This window comes from Cervus elaphus, chromosome 9 (assembly GCF_910594005.1).
Source record: "Cervus elaphus chromosome 9, mCerEla1.1, whole genome shotgun sequence".
NCBI lineage: Eukaryota > Metazoa > Chordata > Mammalia > Artiodactyla > Cervidae > Cervus > Cervus elaphus.
The window spans coordinates 105263725-105283336 of NC_057823.1; positions in this window are offsets into that span (position 1 = coordinate 105263725).

Below are 19612 nucleotides of genomic sequence, written 5' to 3' on the forward strand. Positions count from 1 at the left end.
GGGCCTGTCGCTGTTTACCCTAACAGAGTGGGGTTAATGAGGAGTCAAACGGTAACAGTGAAGACATCCAGAGTCAGGGCTGCCAGAAAGAGCGCGGTCAACGCTACCTAAAGGAACAAGGGACATGACGGAACCCACAAAGGCTGTCATAACAGCCGTGAGACTCTTGGGCTGCTTAGACAACCCTGTGGCCTCTGCCCCTGTTCAGTTAAGATCTTGACGGAGGTCCACTGATGGCGTTTACTGCATCCAACTTGAGTCACGGGGGCTTCTTGCTGAGTGCTGGACTTGTGTTCACACGAGACTGGTTTCAAGTCCTTGGTTCGCTCCTTAGGAGATACGAATCTTTGGCAAAGGACCCAGATTCTCTGCAACTCACTTTCTTTACCTGTGAAGTGTTCTGAAGAGGAGAGAGAGAATGTGAGGAATAGGCTGGTAAATAGAAGTGCTCGAACACTGCTTAGGTGCTGCAGGGACAGGGAGGACACAGAGCTCATTGGAGACTTTTAGACAAAATCAGGAGTTCTTTTTTTTTCTTAATTATCTTATATCATGGTATAGTTGATTAAAACTGCTGCATTAGTTTCAGTTATATAGCGAAGTGCTTTACTCATGCACATATCAACTCTATTTCAGATTCTTTTTCAATACAAGTTATTACAGAGTATCAAGAAGATGTTCCGGTGTTATACATTAGTCCCTTCCAAGTTATCTCTTTTATAAATAGTAATACATATATTTTAATACCAGCCTCCTAATTTATCCCTTACCACCATCATTCTGTTTGGTAATGTAAGTCTGTTTTCTGAGTCTGTGACTCTATTTCTGTTTTGTAAATAGGTTCATTTCTAACATATTTTAGATTCCATAGAGAAGTGATATCATATGACATTTGTCTTTGTCTGACCTACTTCACTTACTAAGATTATCTTTAGGTCCATTCAGGTTGCTGCACTTGAAATTATTTCATTCCTTTTTATAGTTGAGTAATGCTCTATTGTATGTATGTGTGTATGTTTGTATCAGTTCAATTCAGTCACTCAGTTGTGTCCAACACTTTGCAACCCCATGAATCGAAGCACACCAGGCCTCCCTGTTCATCACCAACTCCCGGAGTTTACTCAAACTCATGTCCATCAAGTCGGTGATGCCATCCAACCATCTCATCCTCTCTCGTCCCCTTCTCCTCCTGCCCCCAATCCCTCCCAGCATCAGGGTCTTTTCCAATGAGTCAGCTCTTTGCATCAGGTGGCCAAAGTATTGGAGTTTCAGCTTCAGCATCAGTCCTTCCAATGAACACTCAGGACTGATCTCCTTTAGGATGGACAGGTTGGACCTCCTTGCAGTCCAAGGGACTCTCAAGAGTCTTCTCCAACACCATAGTTCAAAAGCATCAATTTTTCGGTGCTCAGCTTTCTTCACAGTCCAACTCTCACATCCATACATGACTACTGGAAAAACCATTGCCTTGATTAGATGGACCTTTGTTGGCAAAATAATGTCTCTGCTTTTTAATATGCTGTCTAGGTTGTTCATAACTTTTCTTCCAAGGAGTAAGCATCTTTTAATTTCATGGCTGCAGTCACCATCTCCAGTGATTTGGGAGCCCAAAAAAATAGTCTAACACTGTTTCCACTGTTTCTGCATCTATTTCCCATGAGGTGATGGGACCCGATGCCATGATCTTAGTTTTCTGACTGTTGAGGTTTAAACCAACTTTTTCACTCTCCTCTTTCACTTTCATCAAGAGGCTCTTTAGTTCCTCTTCACTTTCTGCCATGACGCATCACTGTCATCTGCATATCTGAGGTTATTGATATTTCTCCTGGCAATCTTGATTCCAGCTTGTGCTTCCTCCAGCCCAGCGTTTCTCATGATGTACTCTGCATATAAGTTAAATAAGCAGGGTGACAACATACAGCTTTGACGTACCCCTTTTCCTATTTGGAGCCAGTCTGTTGTTCCATGTCCAGTTCTAACTGTTGCTTCCTGACCTGCATACAGGTTTCTCAAGAGGCAGCTCAGGTGGTCTGGTATTCTCATCTCTTTCAGAATTTTCCACAGTTTATTGTGATCCACACAGTCAAAGGCTTTGGCATAGTCAATAAAGCAGAAATAGATGTTTTCCTGGAACTCTCTTGCTTTTTTGATGATCCAGCAGATGTTGGCAATTTGATCTCTGGTTCCTCTGCCTTTTCTAAAACCAGCTTGAACATCTGGAAGTTCTTGGTTCACGTATTGCTGAAGCGTGGCTTGAATAATTTTGAGCATTACATTACTAGCGTGTGAGATGAGTGCAATTTTGCATTAGTTTGAGCATTCTTTGGGATTGGAGTGAAAACTGACCTTTTCCAGTCCTGTGGCCACTGCTGAGTTTTCCAAATTTGCTGGCACATTGAGTGCGGCACTTTCACAGCATCATGTTTCAGGATCTGAAATAGCTCAACTGGAATTCCATCACATCCACTAGCTTTGTTCATAGTGATGCTTTCTAAGGCCCACTTGACTTCACATTTCAGGATGTCTGGCTCTAGGTGAGTGATCACACCATTGTGATTATCTGGGTCGTGGAGATCTTTTTTGTACAGTTCTTCTGTGTATTCTTGCCACCTCTTCTTAATATCTTCTGCTTCTGTTAGGTCCATACCATTTCAGTACTTTATCGAGCCCATCTTTGCATGAAATGTTCCCTTGATATCTCTAATTTTCTTGAAGAGATCTCTAGTCTTTCCCATTCTGTTGTTTTCCTCTATTTCTTTGCATTGATCTCTGAGGAAGGCTTTCTTATCTCTCCTTGCTATTCTTTGGAACTCTGCATTCAAATGGGAATATCTGTCCTTTTCTCCTTTGCTTTTCACTTCTCTTCCTTTCACAGCTATTTGTAAGGCCTCCTCAGACAACCATTTTGCTTTCTTGCATTTCTTTTCCATGGGGAGGGTCTTGATCCCTGTCTCCTGTACAATGTCACTAACCTCTGTCCATCCAGAGAAAACCATACTTTGAAAAGATACACGCACTCCAATGTTCATTTCAGTACTGTTTACAACAGCCATGACATGGAAGCAACCTAAATGTTCATCAACAAATGAATGGATAAAAACCACATCTTTTTTACCCATCTTTTCAAAGTATGGCTTTCTCCGGGTTTATGCCCAGATGTGGGATTGCTTGAGTACGGTAACCCTATTTTTAGTTTTTCTAAGGGACCTCCGTTCTCCATAGGGCTGTACAAATTTACCTTCCCCCAAATAGTGTAGAATGGTTCATTTTCCTATACTCCCTCTCCAGACTTGCTGTTTGTAGATTTTTTATATTTTTATCTATATGTATTTACTCATTTATTTACTTTTGGCTGTGCCAGGTCTTTGTTGCTTTGCAAGGGCTTTCTCTAGTTGCAGTGAGCAGGATTTAATCTCTAACACAGTGCAGAGGCTTCTCGGTACGGCGGGCTCTCTCTTTGTGGAGCACAGACTCTATGCACAGGGCTTCTGCAGTTGTGGCTTTGGGGTCCTAGCATGTGCAGGCTTCAGTAGTTGTGGCTTACAGGTCTGCAGTGTGCAGGCTCAGAGGTTGTGGCACATGGACTTACTTGCTCCATGGAACGTGGAATCTTCCCAGGCCAGGGATCAAACCCACGTCCTCTGCATTGGCAGGTGGATTCTTATCCACTGCACCACCAAGGAAGCCCTATAGATATTTTGATGCTAACCATTCTGACTGGTGTGAGGTAATACCACGTTGTGGTTTTGATTTCCATTTCTCTGTTAATTAGCAGTGTGGAACATCTTTTCATGTGCTTTTTGGCCATCTGTATGATAAACCTTTAGCTAGACTAACCAAGGGGGGGAAAAAAGGAGACAGGGAATATGCTGATTATCCAGTGGCTAAGACCCAATGCTCCCAATGCAGGGGGACTGGATTCCATCCTTGGTCAGGGAACTAAATCACACATGTCACAAGTGAAAAAAAGATCCAACATGCCACGATGAACCTAGAACACCAAATAAATAAGTAATTTTTAAAAAGACAGAAAAAAAGGAGAAGACTCATATCAATAAAATTAGCAGTAAAAAAAAGAGACAGTATAACTGACACCATGGAAATATAAAACAATCAGAAAAGGCTACTACAAGAAACTATATTCCAATAAAATGGACATTCTAGAAGAAATAGATGAATTCTTAGAAAAATACTATCTTATAAGCAAAAATCAGGAAGAAATAGAAAATATGAACAAACTAGTCACAAGCACTGACATTTAAACTGATTTTAAAATTCTCAACAAACAAAAGTCAAGGACCAGATGCTTCCCAGGTGAATTCTATCAAATGTTTAAAGAGGTGTTAACACCTATTCTTTTGAAATTATTCCAAAAAACTGAAGAGGAAAAAATATGTCCAAAGTCATTCTAAAAGGTCACCTTTACCCTCATTCAAAAAACAAAGATACCACAAAAAAACAAAATAACAGGCACTTATCATTGATGATAAGTGCCTTATGGCAGAAAGCAAAGAGGAACTGAAGAGCCTTTTGATGAAATTGAAAGAGGAGAGTGAAAAGGTTGGCTCAAAACTCAACATTCAAAAAACAAAGATCATGGCATCTGGTGCCATCACTGCATGGGAAAGAGAAGAGAAAATAATGGAAACAGTAGCTGACTTTATTTTTCTGGGCTCCAAAACCACTGCAGATGGTGACTGCAACCAGGAAATTATGAGATGCTTATTCCTTGGAAGAACAGCTATGACAAACCTAGACAGTATATTAAAAAATAGAGACATTACTTTGCCAATAAAGGTCCATCTTGTCAAAGCTGTGGTTTTTCCAGTGGTCATGTATGGATGTGAAATTTGGACCATAATGAAGCTGAGAGCTGAAGAATTGATGCTTTTGAACTATGGTGTTGGAAAAGACTCTTGAGAGTCCCTTGGACTGCAAGGAGATCCAACCAGTCCATCCTAAAGGAGATCAGTCCTGGGTGTTCATTGGAAGGACTGATGCTGAAGCTGAAGCTCCAATCCTTTGGCCACCTGATGCGAAGAGCTGGCTCATTTGAAAAGACCCTGGGGAAGATTGAAGTCGGGAGGAGAAGGGGACGAGAGAGGACAAGATTGTTGGATGGCATCACTGACGTGATGGACATGAGTTTGAGCAAGTTCCGGGAGTTGATGATGAACAGGGAGGCCTAGCATGCTGCAGTCCACGGGGTCACAAAGAGTCAGACATGACTGAGTGACTGAACTGAACTATCACTGATGAACATAGACATGAAAATCCTCAATAAATTACTAGCAATCTAAATCAACAATACATTAAAAGGATCATGCACCACAATAAAGTGGTATTTATTCCAGGGATACAAAGATTTTTCAATAACTGCAAATCAATCAATTTGATACACCATATCAACAAATTGAAGGGAAAAAATTGAATCATATGATCATCTCAGTAGATGCAGAAAAAGCTCTTAACATGATTCAACACCCATTTGTGATAAAAACCTCTCTAGAAAGTAGGCACGCAGGGAACATAACTCAACATAATAAAGGCCATATATGACAGACCAACATCTAACATCACACACAACAGTGAAAAGCTAAAAGAGTTTCCTCTAAGATCAGGAACAAGACAAGGATATCATTCTTACCACTTCAAAAACTTCAGCATAGTTTTGAAAATCCTAGCAACAGCAATCAGAGAAGAAAAAGAATTAAAAGCAATCCAAATTGGAAAAGAAGAGGTAAAACTGTCACTGTTTGCAGGTGGCAGATGACATGATACTATACATAGAAAATCCTGAAGATGCTACCAGAAACCTACTAGAGCTCATCAATAAATTCTCTTGCATTTTTGTATTCTTAAAATGAAAGGTCAGAAAGATAAATTAAAGAAATAATGCCATTTACCATCACATCAAAAATAAAACACTTGGAATAAACCTACCTAAGGAGGCAGAATACCTGTACTCCAAAAACTGTAAGATGCTGTTGAAAGAAATCAAAGATGACACAAACAGATGGAAAGAGACACAATGTTCTTGGAGTGGCAGAACCAATAATGTCAAGTGACTATGCTACCCAAGACAATCTACAGATTCAATGCAGTACTTATCAAATGAACAACTGTATGTTTCATAGAACTAGAAGAAAAAAAAGATCTGTATGGAGCCTCAAAGACTCTGTATAGCCAACAATCTTGATAAAGGAAAATAAAATTGCAGGAATCAGACTCCCTCACCACAGACTACACTACAGGGTTACAGTCATCAAAACAGTGTGGTACTGGTCCCAAAACAGGATTACAGATCAATGGAATGGGACAGAAAGCCCAGAAATAATCTCATGCGCCTGTGGTCAATTAATCTATGACAAAGCAGGCAAGACTATACAATGGAGAAAAGACAGTTTCTTCAATTAGTGGTGCTGGGAAAACAGGACAGCTGCATGTAAAAGAACAAAATTAGACATTGTCTAATACAAACAGACAAAATAAACTTAAAATGGATTAAAAACCTAAATATAAGACCAGATACTATAAAACTCATAGAGAAAGACATAGGCAGAACACTCTTTGATATAAATCCCAGCATTACCTTTTTGGTTTCACCTCCCAGAGTAATAAAAATAAAAGCAAAAATATGCAAACAGGACCTGAATAACTTTAAAAGCTTTAGCACAGCAAAGGAAATGATTAGCAAAATGAAAAGACAACCCGAATAATGGGGAAAATATTTGCAAATGTTGCAACCAACAGAGGATTAATCTCCAAAATATACAAACAGCTCATGGAGCTCAATATCAAAAAAGCAAACAACCCAATCAAAAGGTAGGCAGAAGATCTAAATAGACATCTTTCCAAAATTAGATATTCTTGTATATTTTTAATTGCCTGGTGGGATGTAATGGTTAATTGAACATATGTAAAGATTGAGATTTGTTCCACAAGCTGTACATAAATCATCAGCATAAATGATCAGTTTTGACATATCATTCCTTATTAGTGTATAGAAATACAACAGATATTTGAATACTGATTTTTGTATCCTTCAACTTTTTAGATTCATTTATTCTAATATTTGTGGAATCTTGAAGGTTTCCTATGTATGATACCATGTCATCTGAAAATAGTGGCAGTTTTACTTCTTCTCAATTCGGATGATTTTTCTTTCTTTTTCTAGCTAATTGCTCTGATGAGACTCCCAATACTGTGTTGAATAAAAGTGGCAAAAGTTGGCATCATTGTCATATTCCTGATCTTAGAAGAAAAACTTTCAACTTTTTACCATTGAGTGTGACATTAGCTGTGGGATTTTCATATATGGCCTTTATTAGATTGAGGAAGAATCCAAATATATATATATATATATATATATATAAACTTTCAACAAGATATATGCATATATATCTATATGTATAGATATAGATATTTGTGTGTGTGTGTCTGTTTGCACACTCAGTCATGTCTGACTCTGACCCCATGGACTATAGCCCACCAGGCTGCTATGTCCATGGAATATTCTAGGCAAGAATACTGGAAAAGGTTTCCATTTCATTCTCCAGGGGATCTTCCTGACCCTGCGATTGAACCTGCATCTCTTGTGTCACCTATATATATATATATATGTAAGTATGTATTTATACACATGTAAGTATGCATATATACACATGTGTAAGTATACACATGTAAGTATACACATGTAAGTATACACATGTAAGTATGCATATATACATGTGTGTATATATGTGTATATATGTGTGTGTGTGTGTATATAATCTTGTTGAAAGCTTTTTGTTATAAATCATTGTTGAATTTTGTCAAGTATATTTTCTACATCTGTTGAGATGATAACATAATTTTTACACTTCATTTTGTTAATATGTGTTGATTTGTTTGAAAATATTGAACCATCCTTGCATCCCAGAAAGAAATCCCACTTAATCATGGTGTTGATACTTTTAATGTATTGAATTTAGTTTGTTCATGTTTTGTTGAGAATTTTTGCATCTAGTTCATCAGGGATAATGGTCTGATTTCTTTTTAGGGGATCAATGTTGTTTGGTTTTAGTGTCAAAGTACTGGTGGCCTTATGAAAGGAGATTAGAAGTGTTCCTTCTTATACTTTTTTGAAGAGTTTGAGAAGGATTGGTTTTAATTCTTCTTAAAATATTTAGTAGAATTTACCAGTGACATCATCTGGTATCAGACTTTGCTTGGTGGGAGTTCAACTTCTCAATATGATTTATTCATTTTATTTTATTTTTGGCTGTGTCGCATCTTCATTGCAGCACGCGGGCTCTCTCCAGTTGCAGAGAGTGGGGGCTCCTCTCCGTTGTGATGCAGGGGCTTCTCATTGCAGCAGCTTCTCTTGCTGACCACAGGCTCTAGGTGCACGGGCTTCAGCAGTTGCCGTGTGTGGGCTCAGTAATTGCGGCTTGCAGGCTTAGAGAGCATAGGCTTCAGCAGTTGGGGTGTGTGGGCTTGGCAGTGGCCCATGGGCTCTGGAGCATGGGCTCAGAGGTTGTGGCACATGGGCTTAGTTGACCTGCAGCGTGTGGTATCTTCCCAGACCAGGGATCAAACCCATGTCCCCTGCCTTGACTGACAGACTCCTATCCGCTGTTCCACCAGGGCAGTCCAGTTAATACATATTTGATTACCTATTTAGTCTCCATATTAGGAATTGGTCTATTCAGATGTTTTATTTCTTCATGATTCAGTCTTGTGCTTAGCCGCTCAGTCATGTCCGACTCTTTGCAACCCCATGGACTGCAGCCCACCAGGCTCCTCTGTCCGTGGGGATTCTCCAGGCAAGAACACTGGAGTGGGTTGCCATGCCCTCCTCCAGGGGATCTTCCCAACCCAGGGATCGAACCCAGGGCTCCTGCATTGTAGGCAGATTCTTTACTGTCTGAGCTAGGTGTGCAATTTTTTTTGCTGTGCAATTTTTCAAATCTTTTGCAATAGTTTTGCAAAAGTCTTGCAATAGTCTCAAGATCTTTTGTATTTCCGTGATATCAGTTGCAATGTCTCCTATTCTTTTCTGTTCTTATTTATTTGGATCTCTCTTCTTTGTTTTTGGTGAAGGTAGCTAAATGTTTAATTTTCTATCAGTTTTCAAAAATCCTTCTCTTAGTTTAACATTTTCTTTTGTCTTTTTAGACTCTACTTCATTTTTTCTTATTTGATCTTTATTTCCTTTTATTGTTTTTAACATAAACTGAAACTTCTTTAATTCTTGTTTCCTCAAAGTTTAAAGTTAAGCTGTTTACTTGAAATCTTTTTTTTTTTTTCTTGATGTAGGCATTTATGCCTATGAACTTCTGTTTTAGAATTGCTTTGGCAGCACCCTGTAAGTTTTGGTATATAGAATTTCCATTTTCATTTGTCTCAGGGTATGTTTTGATTTCTCTTTTGGTTTCTTTGACCCATTGGTTGTTCAGTAGTATGTTGTTTAATATCCACATATTTGTGAATTTTCCATTTTTCTTCTTGAAATTGAGTTCTAGTTTCATATCATGATTTCAGCCTTAAATTTACTAAGAGATGTTCTAGGGCCTAAAATATGATATATGCTTAAGAATGTTCCATGAGCTCTTGATAGAATAGGTATTATGTTATTTTAGTATGGAATGTTCTTTATATATATTTTAATTCTATCTAGTCTAACACATCATATAAAGCCTATTTTTCCTATTGATTTTCTGTCTGGATGATCTATTCCTTGATGTATTTCACCCATAAGTCTGTTAATATTTGCCTTATATATTGAAGTGCTTCTATGTCAAGTACATAATTATTTACATGTTATATATCCTTTTATTGAACTGAACCCTCTGTCATTATGTAATGACTTTGTCTCTAATTATAGTCTTTCTCTTAAAAGTCTATTTTGTCTAAGTATTGCTACTCAAATTTTCTTTTTTTGTTAAAAAAATTTCCTTTTTTCAAAAAGTTCTTTTTTTATATATTGGAGTATTTTCAATCACAAATTGTGTTAATGTCAGGTGTACAACAAAGTGATTCCATTATATGCATACATATACCTATTATTTTTCAGATTTTTCCCATATATGTTATCACAGAATATTAAGTAGAGTTCACTTTGTTATACAGTAGGCACTGATTAGCTACATATTTTAAATATAGTAGTGTGTATGTCACTCTCAAGCTACCAATTTATCATTCCCTCCACTTTTCCCATTTTGTAACCAGAAGTTTGTTTTCAAAGTTTATGAGTCTTTTCTGTTTTGTAAATAAGTTTATGTATATCATTTTCTTTAGATTCTGCACATAAGTGATATCATATGATATTTGTCTTTCTCTTAGTTTGATAATTACCAAATCCATCTAAGTTGCTGCAGATGGCATTCTTTCATTTTTCTTAATGATTGAGTAAAATTCCAATACATATACAGATATGACTTTAACTATAGCCTTTGTCTCAAAGTCTGTTTTGTCTGATATAAATATTGCTATTCTAATTTTTTTAATTTTCATTTGCATGGACTATTTCTTTTTATCCCTTTATTTACAGTGTGTGTCTGTCCTTATATCTGAAGTGTCTCTCTCTCTCTCTGGAAACCACATCTTCCTTGTCCATTCAGCTGTCAATGGATATTTAGGTTGCTTCCATATTTTGGCTGTCGTAAACAGGTGTGCAATGAATATCAGGGTGAATTTATCCTTTCAGGAGTTTTCCTCTGGATAAATGCCCAGGAGTGGTATTGCTGGATTATATGGTAGCTCTATTTTAGCTTTTTAAAGAGCCTCCAGACCTTTCATTTTGGTGGCTATTCCAGGCTTCCCTGATGGCTCAGATGGTAAAGAATCTGCCTGCAATGCCAGAGACCCAAATTCAATCCCTAGGTAGGGAAGATCCCCTGGATAAAGGAATGGCTACCCACTCCAGGATTCTTACCTGGAGAATTCCATGGACAGAGGAGCGCATAGGGCTGCAAAAAGTCAGACACTACTCTCACTTTTTCATGATAGCTGTATTTTTAGTTTTTACAGGAACTTCCAGATGGTTCTCTTTAGTGGCTATACCAATTTACATTTCCACCTACAGTGTAGGTGGGATCCTCTCCAGCATTTATTACGTGTAGATTTTTTTGATGCTGACCATTCTGACTGTGGTGAGGTGATATCTCATTGCAGTTTTGATGTGCATTTCTGTAATATTTAGTGACACTGAGCATCTTTTCATGTACCTCTTCAGCATCTATATGTCTTCTTTAGAGAATACCTCTTTAAGTCTTCGGTCCATTTTTTGATTGGGTCGTTTTTTTGTTTGTTTTTGGTTTTTTTTTTATATTGAGTTCTGTGAGCTGATCGTATATTTTGGAGATTAATCCTTTGTAAGTTGCATCATTTGCAAACATTTTCTGTTGTTTGTCTTTTGTTTCATGTATGGTTTCATTTGTTGTGGTAAAGCTTTTAAGTTTACTCAGGTCCCATTTGTTGATTTTTGTTTTTATTGTCATTTACTATGGGAGGTGAAACCAAAAAGATATTGCTGGGATTTACAGCAAAGAGTATTCTGCCTATGTTTTCCTGAGTTTTATAGTATCTGGTCTTATATTCAGGTCTATATAATCCATTTTGAAATTATTTTTGTGTATTTGCATTAAAGAATGTCTAATTTTGTTCTTTTACGTGTAGCTGTCCAGTTTTCCCAGTACCACTTATTGAAGAGATTGTATTTTCTCCATTGTATATTCTTGTCTCATCTGTCATAGATTAATTGACCATAGGTGCAAAAGATTACTTCTAGGCTTTCGGTCCTGTTCCATTGATCTGTATTCCTGTTTGGGGACCAGTACTATACTGTTTTGATGACTGTAGCTTTGTAATGTAGTCTGAAGTTACAGAACCTGAGTCCTTCAATTTTATTTTCCTTTATCAAGACTGCTTTGGCTATCCATGTTCTTCGTGACTCCATACAAATTAAAATTTTTTTTTTGTTGTCGCTCTTGCTCTGTGAAATAATGCCAATGTTAATTTGATAGCTATTGCATTGAATATGTAGATTGTCTTGGATAGTATAGTAATTTGACAATACTTTTTTTTCTAATTCAAGAACACTGTATATATTTCCATCTGTGTCATCTTTGATTTCTTTCAACAGTTTTTGGAGTGGAGGTCTTTTTCCTGTAGATTTATTCCCAGGTATTTTACTCTTTTAGATGAATTGTAAATAGGATTGTCTCTTTAATTCATCTTTCTGATATTCCATTGTTAGTGTATAGAAATGAAACAGATTTCTGCATGGTAATTTTGTATCCTGCAACTTTACCAAATTTATTGATGAGCTCTAGTAGTTTTCTGGTAGCATCTTTAGGATTTTCTATGTATAATCTGTCATCTGTCATCTGCAAACAATGACAGTTTTACTTCTTTTTCAAATCGAATTTCTTTCAATTCTTTTTCTTCTCTGATTGCCATGACTAGGACTTCCAAAACTGCTAGAAAAAAGGAGGGTACAAGAGAGGACATCCTTATATTGTTCTGGATCTCAGAAATGCTTCCAGATTTGTACTGATGAGTATGATGTTAACTGTAGATTTGTGGTTTATGGCCCTTAGTATATGGACCCTGCGTGCCCACTTCTAGGAGAGTTTTTATCATAAAGGATACTGACTTTTGTAGAAAGTTTTTTTCTGCATCTGTTGAGATGATCAAATGGTTTTTATTCTTCAGTTTGTTAATGTGTGGTATCACACTGATTGATTTGCAGTTATCAAAAAATTCTTGCATCCCTGGAATAAATACCATTTGATTATGGTGTATGATCCTTTTGAAGTATTGCTGGATTCAGATTGCTAGTAATTTATTGAGGGTTTTCGTGTCTGTGTTCATCAATGATATGTGCCTGTAATTTTGTTGTTTTTGTTGTCGTATCTTTGTCTGTTTTTCATATCAGAGTGATTGTGCTCCTATAGAAATGAGTTTAGGGGTGTTCCTTCCTCTGCAATTTTTTGCAATAATTTCAGAAGAGTAAGTGTTAACTCTCCTCTGCATGTTTGATAGGACTCACCAGTGAAGCCATCTGGTCCTGGACTTTTGTTTGTTAGTAGTTTTAAGTCAGTTTCAGTGCTTGTGATTGATCTGTTGATATTTTCTATTTCTTCCTGGTTCAGGCTTGAAAGATCGTACCTTTCTAAAAATTTGTCCATTTCTTTCTGTTTGTCCATTTTATTGGCATATGGTTGCTTGTAGTACTCTCTTATGATCCTTTATATTTCTGTGGTGTCAGTCATAATTCATCTTTTTTCACTGCTTATTTTATTGTTTTGAGTCTTCTTTTTTTTTTCTTCATGAATCTGGCCAAAAGTTTATCAATTTTGTTTAGCTTTTCAAATAATCAGCTTTCAGTTTTATTCATCTTTTCTATTGTTTTGTTTTTCTCTTTTGTTTCTGCTCTGGTTTTGATGATTTCTTTCCTTCTACTAACTTTGGATTTTGTTTTTCTTCTTTCTCTAGTTGCTTCAAGTGTAAGGTTGAGTTGTTTGTGGTTTTTCTAGTTTCCTGCTATAAGATTTTGTTGCTATACGCTTCCCTCTTACTGCTTTTGGTTCCTCCCATAGGTTTGGATCATGCCTTCAGTTTGTCTCCAAGTACATTTTTATTTATTTATTTTTTTTATATATCCAGGGATCATTGGTTGTTTAGTAGGATATTGTTTAGCCTCCATGAGTTAGCGTTCTGTAAGTCTTTTATCTTGTAGTTCTTTTCTATTCTCCTACTGCTGTGTTCAGAATAGATGCTTGATACATTTCCAGTTTTCTTAAATTTACTGAGGCTCCCTTTGTGACCCAGCATATGATCAATCCTGGTCAGTGTTCCAGGTACACTTGAAAAGAATGTGTCTCTTGCTACTTTTGGATGAAATGTTCTGTAAATATCAATTAAGTCCATCTACTCTAATGTGTTATTTAAGGTCTGTGTTTCCTTACTGATTTTATGTCTCAATGATATGTCCTTGATGAAAGTGGGGTATTAAAGTCATTATTATTACTTTGTTACTGTATGTTTCTTTTTTATGGCTTTTATATGTTCCTTATAGATTGAGGTGCTTCTATGCAGGGTGCATATATACTTACAATTATTATATCTTCTTCTTATACTGACCCCTTGAGCATTATGTAGTATCCTTTGTCTCTTGTTGTAAGTTATTTTTAAATCTATTTTGTCTGATATAAGCATTACCACTCCAGCTTTCTTTTGATTTTCCATCCTCATGGAATACCTTTTATGACCCCCTTACTTTCAGTCTGGGTGTATGCCTACATCTAAAGTGGGTCTCTTGTAGACAGCATGTATATGGGTCTTGTTTTTTTTTAATCCATTCAGTCAATCTACATCTTTTGGTTGGAACATTTTATCTGTTAATGTTTATAGTAGTTTTGTTGTTAAGTCACTAAGTGGTCACTTTTTGTGATCCCATGGACTGCCATACACTGGGATTCCCTGACATTCATTATCTCCCGGAGTTTACTCAAACTCATGTCCATGGAGTTGGTGATGCCATCCAACAATCTCATCCTCTGCCATCCCCTTCTCCTCCCGCCTTCAATCTTTCCCAGCATCAGGGTCTTTTCCAATGAGTCAGTTCTTCTCATCAGTTGGCCAAAGTATTGGAGTTTTAGCTTCAGCATCAGTCCTTCCAAAGAATATTCAAGGCTGATTTCCTTTAGGATGGACTGGTTGGATCTCCTTGCAGTCCAAGGGACTCTCAAGAGTCTTCTCCAACACCACAGTTCAAAAGCATCAGTTCTTCGGAGCTTTGCCTTTTTATTGTCCAGCTCTCACATCCATACATGACTACTGGAAAAACCATAGCTTTGACTACACAACTTTGTTGGCAAAGTGATGTCTCTGCTTTTTAATATGCTGTCTAGTCTTCTCATAGCTTTTTTTCCAAGGAGCTATTTAATTCATGGCTTCAGTCACCATCAGCGGTGATTTTGGAGCCCAAGAAAATAAAGTCTGCCACTGTTTCCATTTTTCCCTCATCTAATTGCCATGAGATGATAGGATTGGATACCATAATCTTAGTTTTTTTGGATGTTGAGTTTTAAACCAGCTTTTTCACACTGCTCTTTCACCTTCATCAAGAGGCTCTTTAGTTCCTCTTTATTTTCTGGCATTAGGGTGTTGTCATCTTTCTCCCAGCAATCTTGATTCCAGCATGAGCTTAATCCAGCCCACATTTCACATGATGTGCTCTGCATAGAAGTTAAATAAGCAGGGTGACAATACACAGCCTTGATGTGCTCCTTTCCCAGTTTGAATCTATCCATTGTTCCATTTCTGGTTCTAACTGTTGCTTCTTGACCTGCATATAGATTTCTCAGAAGGCAGGTCAGGTTGTCTGGTATTCCCATCTCTTTAAAAATTTTCCACAGTTTGTTGTGATCCACACAGTCTGAGGCCTTAGCATAGTCAATAAAGCAAAAGTAGATGTTTTTCTGGAATTCCCTAGCCTTTTTTATGATCCAACAGATGTTGGCAATTTGATCTCTGGTTCTTCTGCCTTTTCTAAATCCAGATTGTACATCAGGAAGTTCTCAGTTCACCCACTGTTGAAGGCTAACTTGAAGGATTTTGAGCATTACCTTGCTAGCATGTGAAATGAGTGAAATTGCATTGTAGTTTGAACATTCTTTATTGATATGTATATTCTTATTGCCATTTTTTAAAAATTCTTTTGAATTTATTTTTATAAGGTCTTTCTTCTTCTCTTCCTCTTTTGTTCTCTTGTGATTTGATGCCTAACTTTAGTATTGTGCTTGTATCCTTTTTTTATTTGTATATCGAGTGTAGATTTTTGGTTGGCAATTACCATGTGATTTTGATATTGCAGTCTGTATACAGATTGTTTTCTGTTGCTGCTCTATTAATTTCGAGTGTGTTTCCAATAGCCTACATTTGTACTCTCCTCTTCTGAAGGTTGCTGGTTTGTCTTTAAGCTTTGTCACTTTAACTACCTTGTATTTCAGTGTATTCCTCATTTTGGGTTTATAGTGCCTAGGACTTTGTCCTCCCTGGATTTGGGTGACCATTTCTTTTTCTATATTAAGAAAGTTTCTGGCTATTTGCTCTTCAAATATTTTCTCAGATCTTTTCTTTCTATCCTCTCCTTCTTAAACCCCTATAATGTTAATATTGATGCATTTAATGTTGTCCCAGACGTCTGTTAGACTGTCCTCTTTTGTCTCATTCTCTTTCCTTTGTTCTGTCCCATGCAACTGATTTATACTTTCTTTATTCTGTTCCATAGAAGTGATTTCTATTTTTCTGTCTTCCAACTCACTTCTTTGTTCTTCTGCCCCTTATATTTTGCTATTGATTCTTTCTAGCATATTTTTCATTTCAGTTTTTGTATTGTTCATCTCTGTGTGGTCTTTAGATCATCTAGCTCTTTGCTAAATATTTCTTGATTCTACTTGGTCTGTTCCTCCATTCTTTCTCTGAGATCTTGGGTTTTCTTTACTATCACTACTTTGATTTGTTTTTTGGATGCACTGTCTATCTCCACTTCACTTAATTGTCTGGGGTTTTGTCTTGTTCCTTCATCTCCCCAGTATTTCTCTGCCATCTCATTCTGTCTAGATTTCTCTAGAAATCTAGGTTCCTTTCCTTTAGGCTGCAGTGTTGTAGTTCTTCTTTCTTTTGCTGTCTGCCCCCTGGTAGGTAAGTCTGGTCTAATGGACTTTTGCAAGCTTCATCATGAAAGGGACTGGTTCCTGACTACTGGTGATGACACTGGATCTAATCCCTCTGGTGGGCAGGACTGTGTTAAGGGGTCTATTTAAAGGTGGCTGTGTACTCAGGATGAGTGTAGGCAGGCTAACTGCTGAGGACTGGGTCTGTGTTCCCACCCTCTTTGTTGTTTGGCCTGAAGTGTTTCTCACTGGAGCCTACAGGCTGTTGGATTGGGCCAGATCTTGTTGAGAAAATATTGGCCTCCAGGTGGGTTCATGCCAATGGGTAATCCACAGAACATCTACCACCAGTATCTTTGTCCCTACAGTGAACAACAACTGCCCCTGCCTCTGCAGAAGACCCTCCAGTACCAGCAGCTGGGTCTGGCCCAGGCTCCTATGAAGTTGTTACTTCTTCCCCTGGGTCCTGGTATGCATGAGACATTGTATGCTCCCTTGAAGAGTGGAATTTCTGTTTCCCCCAGTCCTGTAGAAATCCTGCGATCAAACCTCACCAGCCTTCAAAGCTAAATGCTCTGGGGGGTTCTCCTTCTTTCACCAGACCCTTCCTGCTGAGGAACTAATGTAGAACTCAACTTTCACCCCTGTGGGGCAACCTCTGCCATATAATTATTGTCCATTTTATGTGTAGCCCACCTGGTGGGTATGGAATACAATTTTATTGTGGTTGAGTTCCTCCTGGCATCTCACTGTGGCTTTGTCTTTGAATGTAAGATATATTTGGGGGGTAGATTCTGGTGTTTGTTTTTTTAAATCAATGGTTGTTCAGCAGTTAGTTGTGATTTTTGTGTTTTCATGACAGGAGGTAAATTCAAGTCCTTCTGCTCCACCATCTTGTCTCCAATTAGAGAAGCCTTAAGCAGAACAGGAGCCTGAAGTCTGTCTCTTATAAGCAGCATATAATTGGATCTTATTTTTTTTAAATCCATTCAGCCACTTTGTCTTCGAGATAAAATTAGACCATTTACATCTAAATTATTAGATTTAAATGGACTTACTGCCTCGTTGTATATTTTCTGATTGATTGGAAATTCCTCTGTTCCTCCTTCTCTTGCTCTCTTTCTTTGTGATTTAATAGTTTTCTATAATAGGATGCTAATTTTCTGTTTTCCTTATCTTTAGTGACTTATGAGGGTTACATAAAAAAACTTTTATTTATCTATGTATTTATTGATGGCTTCCCTGGGTCTTTTTTTGTGCTCACAGGCTTTCTGTAGTTGTGGTGAGTAAGGGCTATTCTCTGTCGTGATGCTCAGGCTTCTCAGTGATGTGGCTTCTCTTCTTGTGGAGCAAAGAAGGTGCGTCCAGGGTGCGCAGACTCACTAGTTGCGGTACATGGGTGTGGTTGCAGTGCATGGGCTTAGTTGCCCTGCAGCATGTAGAATCTTCCCAGGCCAGCAATCAAACCCATGTCCCCTGCAATGGCAGAGGAATTTTTAACCACTGGACCACCAGGAAGGTCTGACATATTTATAACAGTCTTTTTAAGTTGACAACATGTTAAGTTTGCTCATATTCTAAAAGCACTTCATTTTTAGCACCCCTCATGTTTCATGCTTTTGATGTCAAAATTTACATTTTTTCTTGTGTGTTCCTTAACAAATTACTGTACTTATAGCTATTAATACTAGCTTTACAAGTGAGTATCTTATCAACTTTTCAAGATGAGATTATTCTGAGCTTTACTATTTACCTATCTTTACCAGTGAAACTATAATATGTTTTCCTACTATTAATTAGTGCCCCCTTTTGAGCCTAAAGAAGTCCGTTTTTCTTGTAAGGCTAGTTTAGTGGTGATGAACTCCGTTTACTTATCTGGAAAACTCTCTATTTCATCTTCAATTCTGAGGAATAATTTTGCTAGGTAGCATATTCTTGTTTGGCAGGTTTTTTTGTTTTGTTTTGTTTTGTTTCTTTCTGCACTTTGAATGCATCATCAGTCCCTTCTGGCCTGCAAAATTTCTGCTCAAAAATCTGCTGATTGGAGGTTGTCTTGTACCTAGTTGTTTTTCTCTTGCTGCTTTTAAGATTCTTTCCTTATATTTAACTGTTGACACTTTAATTGTAATGGGTCATCATGTAGGTCTCTTTGGATTTCCCTTGTTTGGGCTCTCTAGGTTTCTTGAATCTAGGTGTCTTTTTCCACAAGTTAGGAAGATTTTTAGCTCTAGTTTCTTCACTTAGCTTTCCCTGTCCTTTCTCTCTCTCCGGTCTCTTTCTCCACTCTTAAAATGTAAATGTGGGTTGCTTGCTGTCTATAAGTCCCTTAGCCTATCTTCAGTCTTATTTAATCTGCTTTCTCTTTGAAGCTCTGACTGAGTTTCACCACTGTGTCTTTGAGTTCACTTTTCTCTTTTTCTGCTTCACCTTGCCTGCTGTGGAACCCCTGTGTTGGGCTTTTCAGTTCAGGTATTGTGTCCCTCAGCTCAGGGACTTCTATCTGGGCACTTTCTTATATTTTGTATGGCTTTGCTGAAATTTTCTTTGCGCATCTATTCTTCTGAGCACAGTAAGCGTCTTCATGAGTATTACTTTGAACTTTTATCAGGTAAATCATGTATGTCCATTTCACTAACATCTTTTACTGAGGTTTTATCTTGTTCTTTTTTGGAACATATTCATTTTTTCTTAATTTTACATGCGTCTCAGTTGTGTGTGCATTATATAAAAGAGCCAGTTCTCCCCATCCCGAAGGACCTACCCTGTCTCTTGATTGTCTCTCAAACCTTTATGACTTTCCAGTCAAGTTGTTTTAGTGACTTCCCTGTGGTTAAGGGTTTGCTAAGATCTGTCATTGTCCCACAGAGAAGGATCTCAGTCAACACCTAGATCCAGGTTGACTGGAAACCAGACTCATAGGCAATCACTTTTAAAGCCTGTAAGTG